General features: G+C 41.6%; 1 protein-coding gene across 1 annotated transcript in view; it reads right to left on the bottom strand.

Moving 5' to 3' along the window:
- TAB2 (TGF-beta activated kinase 1 (MAP3K7) binding protein 2) overlaps window positions 1-9157 on the bottom strand; it is a 61727-nt gene extending 52570 nt beyond the window's left edge. Inside the window, exon 1 of the mRNA XM_052681650.1 lies at window positions 9021-9157. The gene's annotated coding sequence lies outside the window, so the exon portion shown is untranslated. The remainder of the gene's footprint in view (window positions 1-9020) is intronic.
- Between the last annotated feature and the right edge of the window lie 14699 nt (window positions 9158-23856).

The raw sequence follows: 23856 nt of genomic DNA on the forward strand, positions 1-23856 counted from the left end.
TTATCACAAATAAAATAATAAGACAAAGCTACAATATTTAAAGATTAAAAGCCTTAAAAAAACCTAGCCATTCTTACTGGGAAAGAGGAGACTGCTAGGGCTCTTACAGATCCATCACTTAAAGTGCTCTAATTAAAATACACCTGTTTAAAGTGTTTGAGATTCCTAAATTATCTCCAGATAATAACAAGAGAAAAAATCACTGTTAACATCTCCAACTCACACAGGTCACTGGTGAAGATCTCACTGCAGAATCTGTATGTGTGTTCTGTTGGTGAAGTGAGCTCAAGGAGCTCCTGTCCTGCTTCAAGGAACAGTTTTTCACCTGCACTGTGCTTCAGTGATTCAGCTGGTAACCCTGTGAACAGCTGCATGGCCACAGGCTGGCAGAAGTGGCTTCCTGAACTGGTCTTACTACTTGGTTATTGTAACACCACTCTTAGTCTCTCATGAAACTCTAGGTCTTTGTCCATCAGCAACACAGGTTTCAAGAACTCTTTATGCCTTCTTATTCCATACCTTGGCTGTGGTATTACGTTACACACCACACCAGTGAACGAAAGGGAAAGGATGGCAACTGCACATGCTGAAACACCACCTTCAGCATGAAGTTACAGGAGGCTGCTGAACCGATCTAGAAGCTCATTCAATGAGATCATCCAGAAAAGTGAACAGAAATCAGTTTTTCTCTGGTTAGTTTTCTGTCTTCCAGTTCACAGACTGACCAGGCTCACAAACAGGTGAAACATATCAAAGACAAACTGCTTGTGTTGGTGAAATAAATTTCTATCTTTCCATCACAGCAAACTCTCAGACTGGCCCACATGCTCAGACGCATTGTCACTTTTTTCTTTACAGCTGTTATCTCATGGCTACTTTGTTCTGTGCATTCCAGGAGTATTTCATTTACGCAGATATACTGAACAAGAGGTAAAGCACTTCTCTGGTGGCAGTGAAGGTAAATTTTGCATCAATAAAACTTGGGGAAGTAGGAGCTCTTACAGAAAAAAACATCATTTTGCACACACAACTGCACTTACATTGGCAATCCCTGCAGACACACTGCTATATTATGGAAGGATTTCAAGCTGTTATGCATCAAATATAATGCAAATACGTTGGTACTGTTCACAGCCTTGGTAAGACCTATCTTCACCAGAAAAGCAAAGATAATAGATTATAGTACTGATACTTTTTTTCATCTGAAGTGACTACACAAAAGCACTAATGAAAGAACCGATGTTTTCCTTTCAGTATGGAAACCACAGGGGTTTTCAGCCCTATGCAGAGGAAAAAGGAACAAATAACAGGTCTTTTCTCTGAACCTTGCTGCTCAGCACACTACCTGCTAGAAACATGAGGCTGGAGAAAACAGAAATTTCCCCAGTCTGAATAGCAGTTGCTCTCCTGCTGCTTACAATTTATTTTTCTTCTCCTTTACCAGACAGTATGAAAATGGAATGCCAAAAGTACTGCACTTCTTGAGGGATGGGAAAGAAACACCAAAATGTGCTTCACGTAGAAGAGCTGGTAGTCATTCTTTATGAACCCCTTTTACATCTACGTTAAGTCCTAACTCAAATACAAACATAATTTTTTACTCATTTCAACTCATTTACAAAGAAGTTCTCTCATTCCGACTCAAGCTCTGAGTGTGGCAGCACAAATGTGAGCCAGTGCCACGACAGAACTCGCAGCTCTGATACGCCTACCTCTACCCAAGGCAGCTACCAATGAACACAGGCCGGAGAGGTTCTACTTAACTAACTTCATAACTTTTGCATGAATCACTCAGACAGATTTTAAAAGTCATGTGTCAAAACAGCTAAATGAATTACCACTATTAAAGATAATACCACAGCAAGCAGACTATTTCATTTTTTTCCCCCTTTAAGATATGCACTGTTTAAACTCACCGAAGAGCTAGCAACAGAGCAACAAATGAAAGCTAACACAAATACTTTGCTAAACATCTTTGTTTAATTCAATATATGTATATTGGTAAACCTATTTAATTTATGGGATTGCAAACTCTTCTGAGGCAGACTTAACAGATGTTTATATAGTGCCTTGTACAACACAGCCTAATCCAAGGCAAGCTGTCTAGCCAACACCAAAGCATAAATAAGATATACAGTAATCTGGTACTGGCATCCATTTCAGCAAAACAGTTTAAACAACACAGTCCAAGGAAAACAAAAGAAAACAAACCCAGCAACAACAAAAGAAACCAAAGCCCATACTCTTTTACCAAAAATCAAACACACTTCTTCTTTTTTAAGGGAGGAAAAAGACACTAACATTTTAGCTCAAGTAGCTTCTCCATAAGCCAGCCAGTATTTATCAAACTAAAATGCCTCTTAAGCACACTTCTGCTGAGCCCACGCAGATTCTCAGTTGTTCACAACTGCTTAAACCTGTTAAAGAAGGCTCTCTAAAAATAAAATAACCTACCATTCCCCTTCAAAAAATGCTTTGTCCAACAAAGGGAAAGTAGCAATTTGAAGCAGATGAATGAATTGAAAGAAATCCAAGCACAGAACTCATGACACTTTATTTTTCTCTCCAGAAAGCCTGACCACAGCAGGGGCAAACTTAGCAACAGATACTCTGAAGAAGAAACAGAACCAAAAAGAAATGACAAGTGCTGAACTATTTTCTTAAGAAGGAAGATGAATTTCCAAAAAGAATGACTGGAACAGGTGAGAAGAAATGCCAAAGAGAAGTATAAACAAGAGGGCACTAATATTTGAATTGAGAAGTATACATCATGTATTTGCTAAGGGAAAGGAAGAGTGAAGAAAGGATACAAATGAACAGATCAACTCTTCTCTAGATCACATACAATTATGACAGGATGAGAGTAAAATGATGCTTAGAGGAAGTAAATTCTGCATTCTACAAAATCTGCATAGACAGAGACTTTAAAAAGAAAAAAATAAAGTTGTGAATGCAGTAAAAGAGTACTATAAAAAGAGAAGCTCAGTACAGCAAGGAAAGAGGAGGTAGAGACTTTCTTAAGGGTTCAAAGACAACATGAATTGACAAAGGATGCAAATAGATGCTGTATTATATAACTTCACTTCTTTGACGTGTGTGGGACTTTTTCCTCTGAAGGTAAAACTGTTTATAATTTTTTCCACTTGGGGAAATCACACTTAGGACAAACATGGGAAAAGTCTTTCCTGTATTTCTAACCTTCAGTATAAAGTACAAAGCCAATTTTTTTTCTTTTTTTCCTAAATAGCTTCAGCAAAATGGATGATTTCTCGGGATGCACTCATAGCTTCTGAAGCATCTGATCAAAACCAGGTACTAATACCTCGAGGAGCGGTTAGGTGCTGAAACCGTGCACTACTGAAAAAGTAAAACATAGCGATCAGCAAACAACAGTGAGTTTTCTTTATTTTTAAAAAGCAAAAACTGTAATTTTTCTTTGGGGGGGGGGGGGGGAAGCGTTCTAAAGCCCTAAGTTTAACAGCCATGAGGAATTTTTCTAATAATCACTCCTTAACCACATATTTATGCTCAATCTTCGCAAAAGCCAACTATGAAAAAGGCAAAGCATCTTCTTATCCAACAGAACATATGCTGCAGCAAACAGAATTGAAAAGTTTACTGTTACTTGGGTATTTTATCAGCCTGCCAGTGTGTTCTCATCTATTTCTTCTAGCATTATCTACAAAATACAAATACTTGGTTCAAGATTCAATGAGCTATGTAAAATGTTCACTCGGAAGTGTAATAAAAAATAGGTTACTTTAGAGTTATTAAAATAATTTGATACTACTTCACAGATGCATCTATTACACTTAGGAATACATTAAATATACCACAGCATGCAAGAGCCCACACAGGTACGAACGAATTAAACTATTAACATCAAACATCTAAGTCATTTCCACTATAAACTGAGATGTAACAACGAAACAACGCTTTCAATATAAAGCATGTTGAGAATAACATGTATTCCTTGTGCAGTTCACGCAACCACTCCCTCACCGGCACGCATTCTTGCCCCATGCTGCTCCACGCAGCATGCCAGGACAGGTGTAAGCACAGTCAGGAGTTGTGCCAGGGCCATACAAACAGAAAGGCACAGAAGAGGTTTCAAGAGTGGAAGTAACATCTAACACACACCTAACTGCAGTTAAGAGTGTGCCACTGCTGCAACACGAGCTCAGCAGCCCAGCTGTCTGCCTAGCTACGTCACCTATCACTTCCCCTCTCCTTCAGCTTTCATCCTCTTAAGACACCTAACGCAACACGATTTTTGTTCAGTAAACCAAAACTGGCAGATGCTGCTTGCCCTCTTGTTCGAGGAACTGTCCCACGGACAGCAGGTCACTGCCCCATTTCCCACAGATCTGCAGGCAGCCATGCTGCCATGCTCCAAATGATCGCATTCCACCTCTATCCCAGCTGCCTATTATCTTACCCCCTCTCTTCCATGCACCAGCCACAGTGCACTTAACCTCTCACGTCCTCTAACTGGGGACTGAAAGAAAGGAGCACAGCACATCGTATCTAGCTTTTAACCCAGAGAGAGCTGTTTGTTGGCCAACTGGCAGGTTAAATATGGGTAAGTGCTAAATCCATGCAAAACTTTCTTCTGAAGAGACCTTCTACTCAATAACCTGAATATTCCTGTTAAATATTATTAAAATGTAAAAACCCCAAGACCTTGCCCTGTGGCTACTTTGCTGAAATTAGCTGATGAACTTAAAATTTATTAAGGCACAGGATTAAAGGAAACACAATTGCTTGAGATTTGTGTCTTTAGAAAAATAAATGAAAGATGGCTTATAATACATTACACAAATATATATTAAGAAACATGTCAACAACTTGTCTGGAGCAACGCTTCTATTGTTTTTGAGCATTGTCCAAAACATTCTTCCATTCAATTTTTATGTAGCCCTCCGCATCACTATACTTCTCCAGTGGTTTTTATTGCTTCCAAAGTAGTCCATGCATCAAAGACAGTGTGAAAAGATGTGAAAAATGAAGAGGTTTGGAGTAAGCATGCAGAAGCACCTGCACAAAACTCAAGTCCAATCCCTTCAACAGAAACTCCTCTTCTTTGAAAAGTTTAGCAAAAAACAGATGCATCTCAACATCTTCTCCATGTGGCATCAGTTGATGCTGAGTTCTCAAGTTGCCAGGATTTTGTTTTCTACTATGTACAACTAAGCAAGTTTTCTTAAAAGAAATTGTTTTTACATGTTCTAGTTGTCCTTTTAATAACGATTTGCATCATCTGACCATTTCAAAGATAATTTAAGGGAGGTGTAAAAGTCTCAAAGATTAAAAAAGGCCTTCACAGGTTTTGTGAAAACTGGAAGCTCTGCAGAGAAAAGAAACTCAAATGAGTGTCTTTGATGAGGGGAGAAAACACGTGGAAATGTGCCTTCCCACTGGCAGCCCCAGCAGCCCAACCAGTCCGTGTACACAGAACACCACAGTGCATTAAATCTGAAAGAAGCTTTAGATAAACACTCAAAGGCAGACTTAAGAACATCATACAAGTACTGAGCATGTATAGCAGCTTTGTTCTTTTTCTTGTTTGTAAATTCTAGCAAACCCAACAATATAATGACTAACGCATGCGTACTTTAATGTTTTAAGAACTACTACATGCAACCTATAATAGAAATGTAAGTTGTTTTTCTGTTGTTGTTTTCAAAATATTGTGTGCATCTCAGTCAACATCCTTCTAAATGCTAAAAGGAAGGCAAGTTTTACATCCATTCTAAAACACTGATATTTAAATAAAGGAAAAACTAACAGCCACTCATAGTACAACCCGGATCTGAATGAGCTTTAAACCACTCATCATTAAGCACAGTCAAATTTGATTTTTCTGTTCAGAATAGTAAATTTTCCATAATGGCATAATATTTGACTATACACAACATTTTACTAGAAATATGGTGTTTTTAAAACAATTCTCTTTGCTAAGATTCTACCAAACATTAATTTAAACAGAACTACTTAGCACGTTACTATAATGCTGAACTTCTTGTCACCAAGATACCTCACACATTCTAAAAATATTAACTATTTAACTCACCTTAACTGCACCTCCTTAGATCTTTTCATTCTACAACAGATGCCTTCCAAGAATAACCAGATCCCATGCAGACACAACACAGAACTCTCAACTTCAATCACGTCCAGCTACTTCACTCGGATTCAGACTGAGAAACACCAAAATCCAAAGGCAGCACAACATGAAGCTAAAAGGAACTCTACACATCTGTATACTGTTCAGAATACTTTGAGCTCGCTGATCAATTCAGCAACAATAAGTCAGTCATTCTACCACAATTCTAACAAAAAAGTCTACAAAAATTTTTGTTAGAGACAGCATTAACCAATCACAGTGATTTTTCTGGTAAGCATAATTAAGGGAGGGAGGAACTGAAGCAACTGTTATAATGAAACCTCCAGCTGCAATTATGAGTTTAATAAAAAATTTCATCCAACTGTGAATTCGACAGCTTTCTCACTCACAGTTGACTTCAAGTGTGGGGAATCCCATCAGGATTGGTTTGCTAATCAGCATTCAAGATGTTTTGGAGCAGCCACCATTATTTGTCCTGTTTGAACTACAAAGTATATACTTTTCCAGTGGAGATAATCTACCATGCAACTGAAGAGAAAAAAATGCAAAACCTGAATCAATGTACACATTAGTGGAAAAAAGAAGTTAACTTTCGGTTCAATCATTTAAATATTTGAGTTTTGAGTATAGCTTTAAAAAAATCCAGTTCTGAATCACTGGAATTTTTGTTCTATTTCCTGTAAAAGCACCAACAGCAACATCATTCAGCATTCCGCCTGCAACAGTTCAGAAAAGATCAGCCTGATCCCTCAGTCCTAAATTTACAGTCATTTTATAAACTCGAGGTCACATCTGACCAACTTATTTCTTCCAGTGTTTCCAACCAGAGATCACAGTAAGAGGGAGGAACGTGCCACAGGATGAAGAACAATCTAGTTTTATGTTTCAAAGTACTCACTCTCACAAAGAAAGTTTGCCAAAAGCTCTTAAAGCTCCCTAGCAAAAAAAATAAAAAATTAAAAAAGTATATTATTTTCTGCAAACTTATCTCTTCAACAGATGACAGGTTTGATTCTACAAGGCTTGAAAAGCACACTAGTTATTCATGAAACCTTTATGAAACAACACAGCATCTCAGTCTATAAAGCAATGCCACGATCAAAAAGAAAAAAACTACTACTTTCTTCCATCCTGTCACTGGATGAGAAATTTCTACCAGGTCACTACAATAGGAAGAATGTACATTTTCAAGAAGTCTATTCCTACCAACGTATTTAGAGGAAGAGAGAAGAACCCATTAACTCCTATTGGAATGGGAAATGCTTTACATTTCACAAGAGCGAGGGTAGCATATGAAGAAGATGGCACTGCCCACACAGGTAATGATAGGAAGGATGCTCTATCAAGCATCTCTCAGTCACAACACTGGAATTACGCAAACTCCAAGTACCTCCTCCAATAGCTTTTCTCCCCCTCCCCTTCTGCAGGCTCTCCCATGAAGCAGCATGAGAAACAATGACCCAGGTCTTCTCAGCTTATGAAAGAAACTGACAACCAGCTCAGCTATAGCACAGGTCAAAGTACTATCTACCTTGAGTCTCCAAAAGCTTAATATGTGAGTAACTTCAGCAGCTGCAATGACTAAAGTCTCATTTAAATTGCAGAGTAGCGCTTACTGAGGCTGATGACACATATGTCTCCTAATCTCTCAGTGGAACTCCCCTCTTGCCAAGATCAGAATTTTGAGTTTTGATTGTGCCCAATTACAACAATACTGATAAAGAACAAATTAGTGAGATATCAATACAAAATGCAAATGCCTGCTTATTCAGTAAATCATTGGGTAAACTGAAAATGATTCCCAATTTCAGCAAATCATGGCCACGCTACTGATATAGTAGCTAGCCCTCCCCACCATATGCACACGCAACACAACTCCAACATCTATGGTTATGATAGAAAACAAGTTCAGAAGTCCCAAAGAACGACTTTAGCATTTATCTTTCACATATCTGTACAATGAAAACAACGTGCAACACCATTTTCAGCTCTCTACAGACGAGCCTCAGACAGTGCTTTTTTCAACCCTTATCAAATACCCTTAAACTAAGGACCGCAAACCAAACCTGAGATCCACTCCTCGCAAGGAAGCATTTCGGGATTATAGGCATGTACTTGCTGATACCGGCACGGAAACACCTCCGGGCCTCGGGCACAGGGCTGGGTCCGCCGAGCCGCCCAGCACAAAGAACACGAGGCCCTGCCCCGAAGGCCGCCCAGCAGCGAACAGGACGGGGCGCTCAGACCACCGACACAGCCTCTCAATGAATGAGACCGAGCGCTACACACCTCCCCACTGCCTTCCTAACTCTTGTGGGGGGACAAAACAAGAGAAAAAGCCAACCGGACTCATCTCTCGTCTTGCAAATCCCTCTTACGAGAATCGTTTCAAGAACTCCTTCCGAACAATTAAATCGAGTTGAATAATGGAAACCGGAGGTGGACTATATAAGGCCTCGGAGCCCGCAGACCCCGCGGCTCAGCCCCAAATGGCGGAGCCTCGCCCCGCAGCCGCGCACCTGTCACCTGCCGCCCCGCCACGCACGCGGGGCTCCCGCAGACGCGGGGGCGACACGCGGAGCCGATCCCTCCCCGCTCGCCAAGGAAAAAAGAGTTTCCACCTCCCGCGGCCGCCCCGCGGCTCGCTCGCTCCCTCCCCCTCCACCGGGAGGCCGGGCTCCCCCCGCCCGCCGGGATGCGGGGCGCCGGCCGCCCCCTCCCCGCACCGAGGCCCGCCCCGGCCTCGCCGCGGGGCACGGGGCCGCCCCGGAGCCTCGGGCCTGCGTGCCGAGCCGCGCCGCTCCCCGCAGCCCCCCGGGGAGGGGAGCGGCCCCGCGGCGGAGCCGGCCCCGGTGAGCCCCCAACAGGCCCGCCTCGGCGGGGTCTGCCTTACCCTTCTGCCGCCTCTCCGCCTCCTCCTCCTCCGCCTCCTCCTCCTCCTCTGCCGCCGCCTCCCCCACCACGGCAGCCGCCGCCACTACCGCCGCCACCGGCGCCGCCGCCTCCCGGCAGGGGGGACCCCGCCGACCCGAGCCGCTCCGCCGCCGCTCCGCAGCCTCCCGCCGCCGCCGTTCCGCTGCGGGGGGGAGAGAGGAGGAGGAGGTGGCCGAGGAGAAGGAGGAGGGGGAAGGGAGGGGGGGTCCGTGCCGTCGCCGCAGGCGGGAGAAGCGGGGAGGCCGGGGGTGGCTGAGTGTCTGCGGCGCCGCTCCCGTCCTCCGCTGGAACCGCTGCGGCTCCGCGTCGCTCCCGGCCCCCCCTCCCCCCGCTCGCTGCGCTCCAAATCAAAATAGTGTCACAATATGGCGGCGGCGGCGACGGGCCAGCATCGCGAGATCGAGCCCCGAGCGCTAACGGGATGCGGCGCGCGCGCGAGGGGAGGGGGCGGGCCTTGCCGCGCCGATGGGGGCCGGGCCTCCACCGACACCGCCCCGCCAAGGGGGTTGGCCGCGCGGAGCGGACGAGGCTGGGCGGAACGAACGGCGCGGCGGTTCCCGCTCCGCCTCCCCGACGCGCGCGGGGAGTGACGCCCACCGGCGGCGCCGCCTCAGCGCATCGCTGGGGGCCGGCCGCTGGAAAAGGGGAGCCCCGCGGGAAACGAAACGCCGCTTTGAGGGAGCCGAGGGAGGGGAAAAAAGGAACTGGAAAAGGCTGGGCTTGAGAAAAGCCCCTCTGCGTGTGAAACGGTTGTTCTGAGAGAGGAGAGCCAGGCACTTTCTGCCAGAAATACTGGTGCCAGCCCTTAACCGTCTAAATGCTTCACGCACAGTACGTGTCTCCTGTCGTCGCTCTGAGATACGGCTCAGCGTAACTCTTCCCGAAGTACCCGTGAGCACGGCGGGGCTGCACGCGGATGGCCGGGCCCTGCTTCCCGCTCCGCGCCCGCGGCTGGGATCACACCCTGCCTGAGGAGCTGCGGGGCCCGCGGTCCCTCCGTGCCGAACTCACATCCGTCCTCCATGGAAAGGGCAGCCATCCCTAGGCTCGCTGTGACACTCGTGCCGGTCTTTGTATTTCATCTTAAATGAAAAGACTGCCAGATGAGTTTATAAAATCATTACAGTTGTCAGTTGTTTTTCTTGTTTGGTTGTTTGTTTTAATCAGAGCGTGATAAGTTACATCACTGACTGCCACTCTTCCTCCACTTCCTTTCTTTCCACATCTCTCATTTTCCTTTCTCCTTGCCGTCCTTGGCAGGTGCTGACCCATGGTGTTTCGCAATGGACTGTCTATACACTGGTTTTAGGTAATCCTCATCTGCAAAGTTACAAGTGCTTTAAAAAAAAAAATAATAAAAAAATCAACCTTTATAATTGGTAGCAGGGTAGAACTGTCCCTCTGTACCTAAAAGGGAGCCCGGCAGGGAAAATAATTTTCCAATTTCCCATTACAACAGTAGTATTGTCCAGAAATCAGTGCAGTTTTGTTCTAATTCCCTGGAGAGCCAGTGATTTCCAGTGCCTACCAGCATATGAAAGGAACGGTGAAACTGCTTGACTGCCACCCTTCAAAACCATTTCTCTCCTCTGCCATTCTAAACCCTTAAAAGTTGCAATAGCCTCTGTAGTGGTGCAATGAGAAAGGGCTCTGTTTCTTCACAGGACATCAGTTGAGAGATTGGCCAATTGACATTTGTGAAATAAAATGACAGACTAATAGAAATAATAAAAAAAATAGGCAGGAAGCAACTTCTGACATGATTTGGGCTGTGTATAGTTCCAAGGAATGAAACTAACCTTGATGTTATAACAATGAATATTTTCCAAATGAAAGCACTAACACAGAAAACACCCACCTCAACTGCATTTAGTTAAAATTGCCAGAGAACGCCAGGATAAGCAGTAGCAGAGACTATTTTACTTCGATGTAGCAGACAGGGACAGAGAAAACACACCAGTTGTGAGATGTTATGTTAGGAGGAAAAAAAAAAAAAAAAAAGAGAACAGTAGTCTCCCCCCCTCTAAAATATAGAAATACGGGTGTACATATACATTTCAGTAAGAATTAGTCATTTTCATACGCTGCAACAGAGAAGTCTGCAGTTCTGTACATCAGCAGTATGGATACATGAAGTGTATCCGGAGTTATTACCCATCCTCCTTGAGTCAAGGTTATACAAGGCTGAGAGTCTGATGGAATATGTTAATGGTAAATAAATAAAAAAAATCTCTCGCCCAAACCAACCAGAACTGAATGTAGTCTCTTTCAATAATGGGCAGTGGGGTATCTAGAAAAAAGACACAATGGAAACATCTGATCACAAAGAACGGTGCCTGGGTTGATCCACTGTAATTGCACATTTACATTAATCACTTCTTCTGCAACTTGTGCTGTAGACTCTCGTGATATGCTCGGTCATCTACTCAGGCACACTGCTGTTCAACTCTTCCAGCATAAGTGTTTCAAACTGCTAAGCAGTACCTGACCTTTCAGACAGATGTGATAATATCCTTAAATGAATAAGTCTTCTGCTTTAGAATTTGAGTTTATTTTGCTAAATACCAAGGTAAATATTTGATCCTTTTTGCCTGCAGTTGCTAAAACAGGGATTTGCCATGGGAAAGTGAAAGCTCATCTCTCATAGCTCCATCAGCACTATTTGCTGCAGTGCTTAAGCACTGGGATGTGTGATTGAGCTGCTCTTTTTTTCCCCTTCTTTCCAGACTCTGTTCTCATTACATCTGTACGTTGGCCTGTTGCTAAAATTGCTCTTCTCTATTGCACCTAATTTGAAATCATTTTTGACACTTTCCCAAAGGCAAAAAATGATGTATTTAAGAAAATCATCCCTGATATTGATATTCAGAAATAATGTTTTCCTGTATATATGTAATAAGAAGTAGGAAGATAAATCTAATGTTAAAATCAGGGTGTACCTCCCAGAATGATGTAAATCATGGCTTCAGTCATCACTGAGGTGTAGGCAGCTGCCTGCCCAGTAGCACGATAAGTTCAGAGCCTCACCTCTTGCTATGTGTTTTAGTTATCACCCATTTTCTTAGGCATTCCAAAGCACAAGTTCACATTTTTCAAGCCTTTGTCAGACTTTATATTATTCACAGATAGAAACTGAAATTATAAATTGGATTGAGAATTACTCTAAATATTTTGTACAGGAAAACTGCTTCTGCAAAATACAGTGAATTTTATGAGCTCAACACAGGTATTTCTGATGTTGAAATCTCCTGAATAGTATATAAGAATCACAAGATCACAAGATTGGAAACAACCTATAAGATCATCCAGTCCAACTGTCTCCTCGTCACCATTGCCACCACTAGCACTAAACCATATCACGCAGCACGTCATCCAGACGCGTCTTGAGCACTGCCAGGGACGGCGACTCCACCACCTCCCTGGGCAGCCATTGCAGTGCCTGACCACTCTCTGAGAGAAGAAGTTCTTCCTTATGTCCAACCTGAACCTCCTCTGATACAACTTGAGGCCATTGCCCCGTGTCCTGCTTGTTGCCTGGGAGAAGAGGCCAGATCCCTCTTCACCACAGCCTCCCTTTAGGAGGTTGTACAGTGCAATGAGGTCTCCCCTGAGCCTCCTCTTCTCCAGACTAAACAACCCCAGCTCCCTCAGCCTCTCCTCATAAGGTTTGTGCTCCAGACCCCTCACCAGTTTTGTTGCCCTTCTCTGAACACGCTCCAGGACCTCAACATCTTTCCTGTAGTGAGGGGCCCAAAACTGAACACAATACTCGAGGTGCGGCCTCACCAGTGCTGAGTACAGGGGGATGATCACCTCCCTGCTCCTGCTGGCCACACTATTTCTGATGCAGGCCAGTATACTGTTGGCCCTCTTGGCCACCTGAGCACACTGTCGGCTCATGTGTAAGAGAAAAGAGGAAAAAGTGCAGTTAAAAATCAATCCACAACAACTGGCATAATTACATCTGAAAGTGAGTTTAAAAATAGTTTTCTGCAATGGAAAACAGTGACACTGACAGCCCTAAAAAATACATCACTTTACACTTAAACAGTAACTTTGCAATTTCATTTCCATTTTTCTAGACAGAAAGTCTGTCAGTCTTCAGGTTGATAAAAACCGAGGTTGGATTCAATGTCCAAAGGAGAGTCCTTGACAGCCCCCAGTTTGAGGTTGGACATGCAGCTTCCTCTATAAAGACAATTAGATAATACTAACATGACAAGAAAATACAGAAATTCACCTTATTTCACAAAACTCACGTGCTGTGCTTTTTCTGCTCTATCTAGACATCATCAGCTGTGTGCCACTGTAAAAGGACTTGCCCAGGCTGATGTAAGGAAATGGATATCGCTGGATTTGAAAGGGAATTCAGCCACAGAGCATCAGCACACATCCAAAGCTGTGGTCAAACACAGCACTGGTTTGCTCAAGTGAAGGTTCTCAGAGTTTGTCTCTCCCATGTACCATCTGAGTGCTCACACTATGTAAAGCTTAAGAAAAAAAAACAAACCAACGAACGATACCTTTTTTCTTCTGGTGTTGAATTTGTGCAGTTACCAGTGTTTCCTTGGAGGGGTGTATTGGAAACTCAGTATCAATACTCTAATTTAGTTCCTTTTCTTTGTGTTATAAATATCAGAGTAATCCTAAGCTTTAAAACAAAACAAAACAAAAAAAAAAAAAAAGAAAGAAAAAAAAGAAAAGAAAAAAGAAAAACAAAACCCAAATCCAAAACACCTTCTTCTTAAATCAGAAACAGCTCTAGCAGCTCAGAATTTATGAAAAGTCTTAAAATAACAAACAAGTATGATCATTCAAGTAGAAGAAAATGTTTTGATTAAAAAAAAAAAAAATGGATTTCAGCTCAAGTTATTCAAAGATTATAACAAACTCTAGATGATTGGGTTGCATGTGTGTGCCTTTAGGAAAAGCTGTTGTCCCCGATGTTCTCCTTGTCGACCCACAGCACGCAAACAGCTGGGCTATCACTGTTGAGACTCCCCTGGTTTTCTTGGTTGCTCCCTTCCTTTCTTCAAGATAGCACCAGCTTTTTCGCTTTCTCACAGCTCATCTATTTAGGAGTACAGAGCAGACATGACATTTGAGATAAGGATGTGATTAAGAGGTTCATGAGTTCTAGCAGCCTCACAAGATTTGGATAAGGAAGGCCTCTGCTTAAGGGAAATCTATTGAGAGGCAGTCTACCCTGGCCTTTCAATTTTAAAAGTTTAGCGAGCTGTGCTACACTGGAGTGTGCTACAGTGGAGCATGTTTTAAACTGAGATATAACAATACCTTTTTTTGAGACTTGGTAAGAGTTTATTTTTTTTTCTCCTCTCAAGTAATAGCCTGAAAAGGAAGCATTCATTTATATTGATCATGAGTGCCTTAGAAGAATATTTACTTTGGAAGGAAAATATCTTGGCGTAGCTAAAGAAATTCTGATTTAAAATTTTTTTATTATTATTATTTTTTGTCAAATAGCTGTTTTTGAACTGGGAAAGAGTGCTGTATTAAATCAATTTTTTTTTTTTTTTTTACTAAGATGGAAAAAGTGCATGATTGATAGCATTAACAGTTTACAGATCTCTCAGCACTCAAAATGAGAGAATAAATAAAGTAAGAATAAAAAGCCATATTTGTTCACATGACATACAGCTGAGTCACTACTTACAGGTGGGACACGTTTGGTATTATTTGATGTCATCACGTACCTGTCTTAGGAAAACATTTTTTGATTACTCACTGATACGAAAAGCCAAAGTCCTCTAAGGCTCCAGAAGAAAGACCAGTAGTGTTTCTTCCTAGGTCCACGTAGCAATTATCATTACAATGGGAAAGGCATTACAACAAAGATGTGATGATGGAAGGCACGATAGAAAGGCACCATAAAGAAAGGGAATAAAATTGCTCACCCATATCAGAAGATTCCAGGTCCACAATGGAAAGCTTCACCAAGGAGGAACCTCCATAAAGAGACCCTTCCCCAGTGCCATTCAGCCCTTAAATGAAGCCTAAGAGGTGTAGCCAGGCTTCACCCCTTTGGGTCACACAGCTGAATTGCCTTCACCTGTGCTCCCAGGGCTGACCCGGTCCTTCCCTCAGGTGCTCAACCAGTGGCTCAGGCCATGACTCAGCAGTTCCCGTGCACTCTACCATTTCTTACCGTTTCTGGGAAGTTCAGTAGAAGATGCCAAAAATACATTTCTGTTTTTCTTAAGATTTGTAGAATAGAGATACTTTTAAGGTCTTAATTCAGCAAAACACCTAGTCTCTTGCTAGGGTGCAACTCCTATTCAGGATTCCTCTCAACCACTTGCTTGTAGTTTACCCTGTGTTGAAACCTGAGGCAAAGAATGGTTTTGTGAACAGGTGTAACTTGAAAGAAACCTACCTTGAAGGCCAAACGATTGACTTTTCCATTTTAGATTCAAATAAGTTCTGAATATTTCTGTAGGAAGAAACGTGCAGAATGCCTTACAGCTCTTTCATTTTCCAGCTACTGATTTTAACCTCTTCTGTCTCAGTGACTTCAGCCAAATCCTTTTTCTTTACACACTGTGTAAATGCGAGCACTAGAGTGTAAACTGCAGTGCCCTTAATCTTATTGTAAATGTTAACACACGAGGTGCAGTAATTAAATTGTGTTTAAATTTCCCCAGGAGGAGGTCATCAGTAGGTGGCTAGTATATTTTAAAAAATAACCTGCAGTACACTCTAAACCTAAGTGGTTCCTGGTATTAGACTTGTTCATCATCTTTTGGCCTTCTGCCTCGCTGCTGTAATTACCTTAACTCCTCACCCGATAATAAAACTCTGAACAAATCCTGCGTCTGCTATTAAGTACGTAAAACTAAGGCTTAGCAGAGATTCCCCACATTCTTTCTTCCATTCAGCTGTGGTGCTTGACAACTTGCATGGTACAAATGGAACACACAAAGCCTTTAAGCCATCCTGCATTTAAAAAAAAAAAAAAAAAAAAAAAAAAAAAAAAGTAACTTGGAGTTTTCTAATGCTGGTATATATTAGAAACAGTTTATTTTGATGCAGAGAAGCACCGGCTTTGCCGTTTCTGCAGAAAACTCAGCAGTGTAATGAAACAGAATCACTCGTAAAGTTATATACCCACCACACTAGTTTGTTTCACCCCAGATCTCATGCAGGTCCTCGTAAGGAGAAGGCAACTTAGACTGCAGGTCCACTCTGTCCTAGGTCTGCCTGACACTGCCAGCAAGAGTGAAAATCACAGTTCACTGTGCAGCCAGCTATTCTCTGTTCTCTACATCACGATCACCAAATTCCTGTTTGATCTCTCTTTCATGTTCCATCTGAGTGATGATTCACTCCTCATCTCCAAAGCCTTTGTCTTCCCTAAGAAAAGATCACTCCTATATATCCACAATTAAAAACATTTCAGTATCACCAAGTAAATTATTAAGAAATACTGAACTTCTAACTCTTCACCAGCTCAAGAGAAGTAAGGAAGATCAGCCCTTCTCTAAACTCAAATACTCAATCTGTCTAGAAGGACCCATTCAAAAAATAAGGCTTTCTCTATGTGAAAGTATCAGGAAGAATTCCTGAGGCAGCTGGCTGGTCCTTCATGGAACAATCAGCTCGTGCCTCAGATGTGTCCTGCTACTACAATAACAGACAGGTTGAGGGGGAGAGTCATGGGAATTTTCATAGGATTGCATAACTTCCACATTTAAAAGAATTCATGGATGTCCAAAAATTTTCAGCATTTTATTGTTTGTGCATTTCTTTGTAAGATCTTCTGACAAATAACATAATACCTTAAAAAAACACGACAGTCTTTTTTTTCCTTCAGGAGGGTGTATATCCTAAGAAAAGCATACAATCCTCCAGACCGTAACACAGAAATTATAGCTCCAGCTAGGCCAAACACAAATCTGTGCTTAAATTTGGGCTGTTGGCTTTACTCACATGCTTAAAATTAAGCATATGTTTTAACACTTTACTGGATTAGGGCCCATGTCAGCAAAATAAATTTCTTGGGAAGAAGTAATAAAAACGTAGCTTGCAGTGGGGGACAGCAGAGCCATTCACAACTACAGGAGCTTTAAACCACAAGCTGGTATTTATATATTTTAAAAAGAAATCAGGCGTTAAACAAAACATTTATTTTAGATAGATATCTAATTAGTCCGCTACAGAAGTGCCTTCATTTTTCTTAATTTGATGAAAAAACATTTCTTGCATACTTGCATCCCTAAAAGCAAATTAAACTTTACACCAAGGAAAACAATGTTTTCCAAGCACAGGTGTCAAAAGCTTTTCCAATGCTTTGTGATGGTCTGCCTGATTCCAGAGATATGGCTGCATTCCCCAGAGAAAGTGACAGACAGACAGAAGGCCAAGCTTTCTAAGCACTGAGTTTCACTGCAGGCTTGCACCTGAATTTGCTCATTCAAGTGATTTACTCAACAAGTAAATCACATAATTGTATATATACAATAAAAGTCAGCTAACTAATTCTCTCGTATGTGCTATGCACTGATGTGTATTTATTTTTAACATTAAGAACCTCTCTAAATATTTGGGCCCATGCACCTGGCCTTTAAAGAGAACTTAGATCATTTGCAAAAACATAATGGGTACAATTCTAGATGGTGCCTTTGTTGATTTTATTTTTTCCAGCAAAAACTTTCTTTTGCTAATAACAGTGCAAAGTATGAATCCTGGTATGGACAGGGCTCCTTTGGTGTGTGGTGCAGTGCTACCTGGCCCTGTTTGGAGCACAGCTGACTTAATGCTACATCACTGCAGCTTACTCTGCAGTAGCTTGTTGGCTCTTCCTAGTAGCTGTACCAACGGGCCATCCTTACTGCTGCCCTTACACAGAAAATGAACTAAAATTCCACAACAGCAGCTTCACTCATTCCTCTAGCACTATTTCACACCTTTATCACCACGCAATGCATGCACATTGTGTTTTCTGCATGGTTCCAAAGACATCATTTGTTTTCATGGCAGATTTTGCTCCCATCTTCCCTAGCCCTCTGGTTGCAGCCAGTTTTCCAAAGGGGATGGTACAGTCCGGTGCTCAGCCTCATGCACCTCATCCATCCTCCTCATTCACAGCTTCTAAGCCCATTGGATGCTTCCAGGCTGACACATTTAAAGGAGAGTTTTTCAGAAAGTGCTTGGGGTGCAAAGAGTCAAACACCACTTCCAGTAAACCACAGTGCTGTCTGTTTGGCTGGAAATAATGGTACCTTACCAACCAAGCCTCTCTTCCAAATTATACTTGTCTTCTGCTGACGGCCAAGGAATCAGAGCACAAGCCAAAGTTGTGCTGTGCTGCAAGTATTCAATGCTGCAGAGATGCCTCAATATGCACCTGTAGACTGAGCAGGAATGGAAACTTGATTTATTAACAACAGCATCAAGGTTAGGGCTGGCTGAAGCTGGCCAGCTCAGCCAAGAGGAGACAACCTGTATGTAGAAAGCAACCCTACACACCAGGAAAGCCAGAAGGACAGGTTGGATTCACCAATAGTTAACTCTACGATGTGCTCTAAAATAGCTGTGGTAATGGGCCCATAAACACTCCCTTCAGGCTGAGGTCTCCAGATTGGGAGCTTGCTCCCAATGTACTGCATATTTTAAAGCTTAATCATCAGCCCTTCTGCAAGCAGGACTCCTACCTATTTCAGTTAATCTTTGTCAGAATCAATCCTTGTACTGAGTAACAGGCTGCTTTTAAAGCAGAAAAAGTAAAAACAAGTTTATAATCACAGAAATGAAGTGCTGAAATAGTCACCCAGAAGTAATGGGGGGTGAAAACTGTTTCAAAATGGAATAAAGAAGTCTTATTGCAGCTTTATAGAATGATGCTCAATGAACCAGAGAGGTCTCATCCAGTTCAGTTTCCCAGCTACTAAAATGCAGGATCTGGCAGTCATCTGAAATCTGTACACGCGTTGAACTGTTACCTATTAAAATAATTGTCACCAGTCTTTTCTTACTAAGATCGTCACTTTCAGGAACCCGGAAGATTTAAACCACACTTAACTTTTTTTTTTTTTTTAATAAGCCTATGGTGAGCTTGCTTGTAAATATATTTGATGTCCTACGGCATGGACATGCTTCATTTTTTTATTATTATTTGGAGAGTTTCATTTTTATTTTTAGAATTAACACTTCCATTGAGAAATCTTATACATCTTCAAAAAACACACCTTGTTCTTTAGAATGAGGTTGACCTTGTTATGTTGCCTTTTAAGAAAATACATTAATATGGGATCTGCTTGCATTACAGCCATTCAACAAATCAATGCCTACTGTACAGAATCAGAATTCCCCAGATAAGGTAGGGAATATACTCCCAAAGGAACGAGAAAGAGATTCCTGTTTCTTTAATGTCTTCTATTTTTGGCTGCTGAAGAAATCAGTTTTGTCTACCTGTATGGTCCTAATACACGTGTAATTGCTACAGCACTGTGCAAAATTTCTTCCAAATAATGAAGCTCTATCAAGGCAATGCATATGTTAAATTACGGAAACACCATATTCCCAAGGCAATAAATATTTATGTAGTAAATGTGCTTAAAGTATGATGAGTGCTCTTAGGAAATTTTAGATTTAAATCTGTACTTCTAAACCTAAGCTAGTTTCTACCTACCATATGTCAGTTCCCCCACTTACGTAGGAAGGAGATAAAATACAAAAAGTACACCCAAAAGAACAGGTTTCCTTTCACCTGTGACACCTCATTAATTTGATCTACCCAACTAGCCTAGGAGTGTAGAATTCATTTATCATGATTCACTTGTCACAATTCACTTGTCACAATCCTGTCTACCTTAATGTACTGCTGTTATTTCTCATATCTGAATCGCAAGTGTAGATTTGCTGTTTGCAGGTTCAATAATGCCCCATCAGAAAAGAACGGACAGGAACCATATGGCTCTGTAACCAGGCAATGTAACTGTTTCTTTTAGAAGTATGACAACTTGCACAGGAAAATTACATCTAGGCATTCACTCTTAAGCAACGTAACGATGAAGAAATATCATCCGGTATCATTTTAATATGGAATCAAACAGAAATGTTGTAAAAGGGAGGGGGAAGATGTTGCAGTACAGTGTGTAATTTTGCACTTAAATGAAAGGATGTGCTGCCGTGAATGATGCAATAAAATAATAGCGTGCATTAAAAAACAGTGCACTGCAACAAAAGATGTGGGTAGCAGATAACACACCTGTGTTTCTTGTAAAGCTGTTTCACTAAAATCAAGAAGCCTTTTATTGTTATTTTTGGGCAAATATTGACTTTTATTTACGTTGCTTTGCAACACTTCCTAGAAATTGCTGCAAGCATAACAGAGAGACGTTAAAAAGTAGATACTATTGAAACAGCAATAATTTGAGACAAATTTTAAGTCTTATGCTTTGGGAAATACTTTTAGCAGTGGCAGTATCACTTGTAGGCACTGAAATTAACCAGAAAATACCTACTGAAATACAGAAGAGTATCGGTATCAGTATCAGCCTGCCTCTTCTTGAGATAATGCAGTGCCCTGCCTTTAATTATGCAGATGGCAAATTAGAGTGCTCAAGTATGCATTTAAGATGCTATACTGAGCACAGCTCAGACTAAGATCTGAGCAAGCTGTTCCATCTGGATTTATATCTGTAATAATATTAATAAGGACATATTTTTGAGCACTGTGATTTTAACTTTTTTTTTTTCCTGTAGGCAAGTGCTCACCTGAGAATTTTTCATTTCCTCCTATGTTAAGAAACAAAAAACATAGAAAAGAACATGCCATCTACCTAACTCTGGAGAAACTATATAAGCGCCTTAATTTAACGGTGAGCATGCAGGGCAGCACAGCAACAAATAGATTTGTAACCAACAAATCTGCATGTAGAAAAAGCTTTCCGAAACCCAAAGGGCAGCACAATTACCTGGGCAGAGGATCAGTCCTTCCTGTTAGTGCAGAGCAAGTCCCTAGGCACATAGTAAGGAAACTACTGCTGAAGGCAGGCACATGGGGAGCACAGAGTAGTGCTGTTGGACACACATCTGACACAAAGCAACCTGAAAACACAGAGAACTCCCACCATAGAAACCACCACCCTGCCAATAGCAAAAGCTGGGAAAGAGATCAACCAGATTATTTCAAAATCCAGAGACATTCCAGTACATGAGCATTTTTTTTCTTTTCCACAGTATGATCAACATTTCTATCTTGTATAACATCAAATTCTAGCTATTATTAGAGTTCCTTTGGCTTCCAACATATTTCAAACAAAAGAAGCTAAACTTCCACTGATGTTTACTGGTTCATTTCTTCCGTGGTACTCTCCCTTGGTAAAGATTTACAACTCTTAGATTTAGACTTATTAACAAGCAGCGTTCCTTGCTATTTGTGCTTCTGTGTTTCCTTTTAAAACTGGAAACATATGCCTTGTAATCGTGCAGGGTTGTTGTTTTTTTTTTTGTGGCTTATTAAAAGCATTTCTACTAAAAGCTGACTCTTGGTCATCATTCACACTACTTTGGTTTAGTTCTTTTATTATTTTTTTTTGAAACCATGTGGCTGACACTTGTTTTCACCTTCACAAGATGACCTTTTTAAAAAACAGGAAGAACTTCCAAGTAAACAATGTCATTTGGAGCTTTATAACCAAAGTCAGCAAGATGCAGAAATTAATCTTGCACTGCTGAGCACTGGGTTTCACTGGTCAGGGTGGATTTAGATCAGTTTTACTGAACTCAAGACAGAGAGATAAGGAAGGATTAGAAGTCAAAGAATGCAACGAGTGAGGAAAACATTGAAAGAACTGGCACTGCTTGATCAAGAGAAAAAAAAGGCTGAAGGCATAAAAAAAACATTCTTCAAATATGGGACAACTGTTATAAAAAAAACTCCAGTTGCTGTGAGGATTGTGGTTAGACCATAAGTGAAGCAGTGAGTGCAGCAAAAGCAGTGCAGCCGCTGGGTAAGTTCACACACATCTGCCTTTGGAGACATCTACCAACAGGTTAGCATACAAACATCTGTCAGGAACACTGCAGGGTAGAGTTTGTGAGAAGGGGACTGGGCTGCATTACTTAAGTTCGTCCCCAGGCCCATTTTTATGTTGCAGTATTTTGATGATACAGCCCCTCTTCCCCCCCTTTTTATTAAGGCGCAACCATTTTTGCTAGGCTATCACAAAATTTTACAGTTGCAACCAACTCCCTTATCAATTTAAAATACTCTCATTTTGGATACATACCAAAAAAAAGCATTGGTCAATACAAATGGAAAAAAGTGTGTTTTTACAAATTCTTACTGTTCAAAAGGCTCTACCTCTCTCCTTCACCTCTTCTCTCAGACTAATAAGTGATGAAAGAACAACTTGCTTTATTCTTTAACGCTATTTGAAACAGTCATCTCGTGCATTATCAGTCTGGTCCTCTAGCATTCCAGCTCCTGTATCCCAAATTATATACAAAGTATTAAAGAGAGTCTCCTGGGTCATTAAGACCAGGTCCCTGCTATCAGAGTCAGCCTTGTAGTCTATAATTTATCAAGCTCAAATTTGTTTGCACAGTTCGGCTTCAAAACACTGCTTTCATTATACTCACTGGATGCCTGTTCCAGACCACACTCCTCTGATGTTTCAAAACTTCTTAAGTTTTCAGTGTAAGTTTAGTTAGGGTGGTTTATACTACTTTGCTCTTATGCCAGCACTGATTTTTATCTAATATATCTCCTTTCTGCCTCACTGTGACAGCAGTGCTATGCCCTCGGTTTTTGGGTTAATTTCTTTTGTTTGTTTCTTCATTAACTGGTCCCCTAGTCACTCTCCATTTTTGTCTAGTAATTTTCAGCTTTGTGACATTAACTCTTGTTTTCCTAGATACATTTCACTGACATCCAAACGGCTTGAATTTACTGCTTTCCTCCTCAGCAAGATCAATCTGTAAAGACAAGTACCTTATAAGCATGGCATAATCTACTCTGAAAGTACATGTTGTATTTTATCTTATTTTTTATTTTTTCTCAATGTCGTCAGCTGTATTTCCTTCAGTATTTAAAAGCTTTGCAGAGGAGTGAGATACAAACAGTAGATTCAACTGCAATCATAGGCACAGAATTTGCTGTTTATGCCCTTTCCTCACTGTCTGACCTCGTGTCAGGTATTTATTCAAAATCTTCAGTTTCAGATTCCATTTCTAGTGCTGAAGTACCAGTCTTTCCAATATCCCGGTTATTTTAATTTGTATTTGCATGCTCAGTCTTACCTCAAATAATTGTTGGCTCTTATTTACAGTAGAAGACTCCAGGCAATATTCTCACTGGCAACATTTGCACGGCAGCTTACAGCATTCTCCAGAAGGGAGGCCATTTGGATGTGGAGTCCCCCTCAACTGGAAAAAATCCAACTCATTCCTTTGCACCTCCTCACCCATTCCCTTGCAGGCAGTTCTCCTGAAGGACCTTCCTCGTGCCTGTCAGGCTGTTATGGCGTAGCCAGGTACAGGGAGGTAGGAGTTCCCAACGGATTCAGAACAAAATGCTAAGAGAATGGAAAATGCTGCATCTCACACTGTGGTGCTTATTGATGGTGCAGGAGAGAGAAACACACTGCTGCAGTGTGAACTACCATGAATTTGGACAGAAAAGCAGGCAAGCAGGTGGGCTGGGTGTTTTGCATACTGTAGTTACACACCTGAATTCCACTTTAAACTAAACGTGAGTACTTCAGTCTTTACAAAGTTACTTCTTGGTTAACTACTTGCTGATAAAACCTCAGTCCAACAGCAATCAAAGG

This window comes from Tympanuchus pallidicinctus, unplaced genomic scaffold (assembly GCF_026119805.1).
Source record: "Tympanuchus pallidicinctus isolate F22 unplaced genomic scaffold, pur_lepc_1.0 scaffold1, whole genome shotgun sequence".
Lineage (NCBI taxonomy): Eukaryota > Metazoa > Chordata > Aves > Galliformes > Phasianidae > Tympanuchus > Tympanuchus pallidicinctus.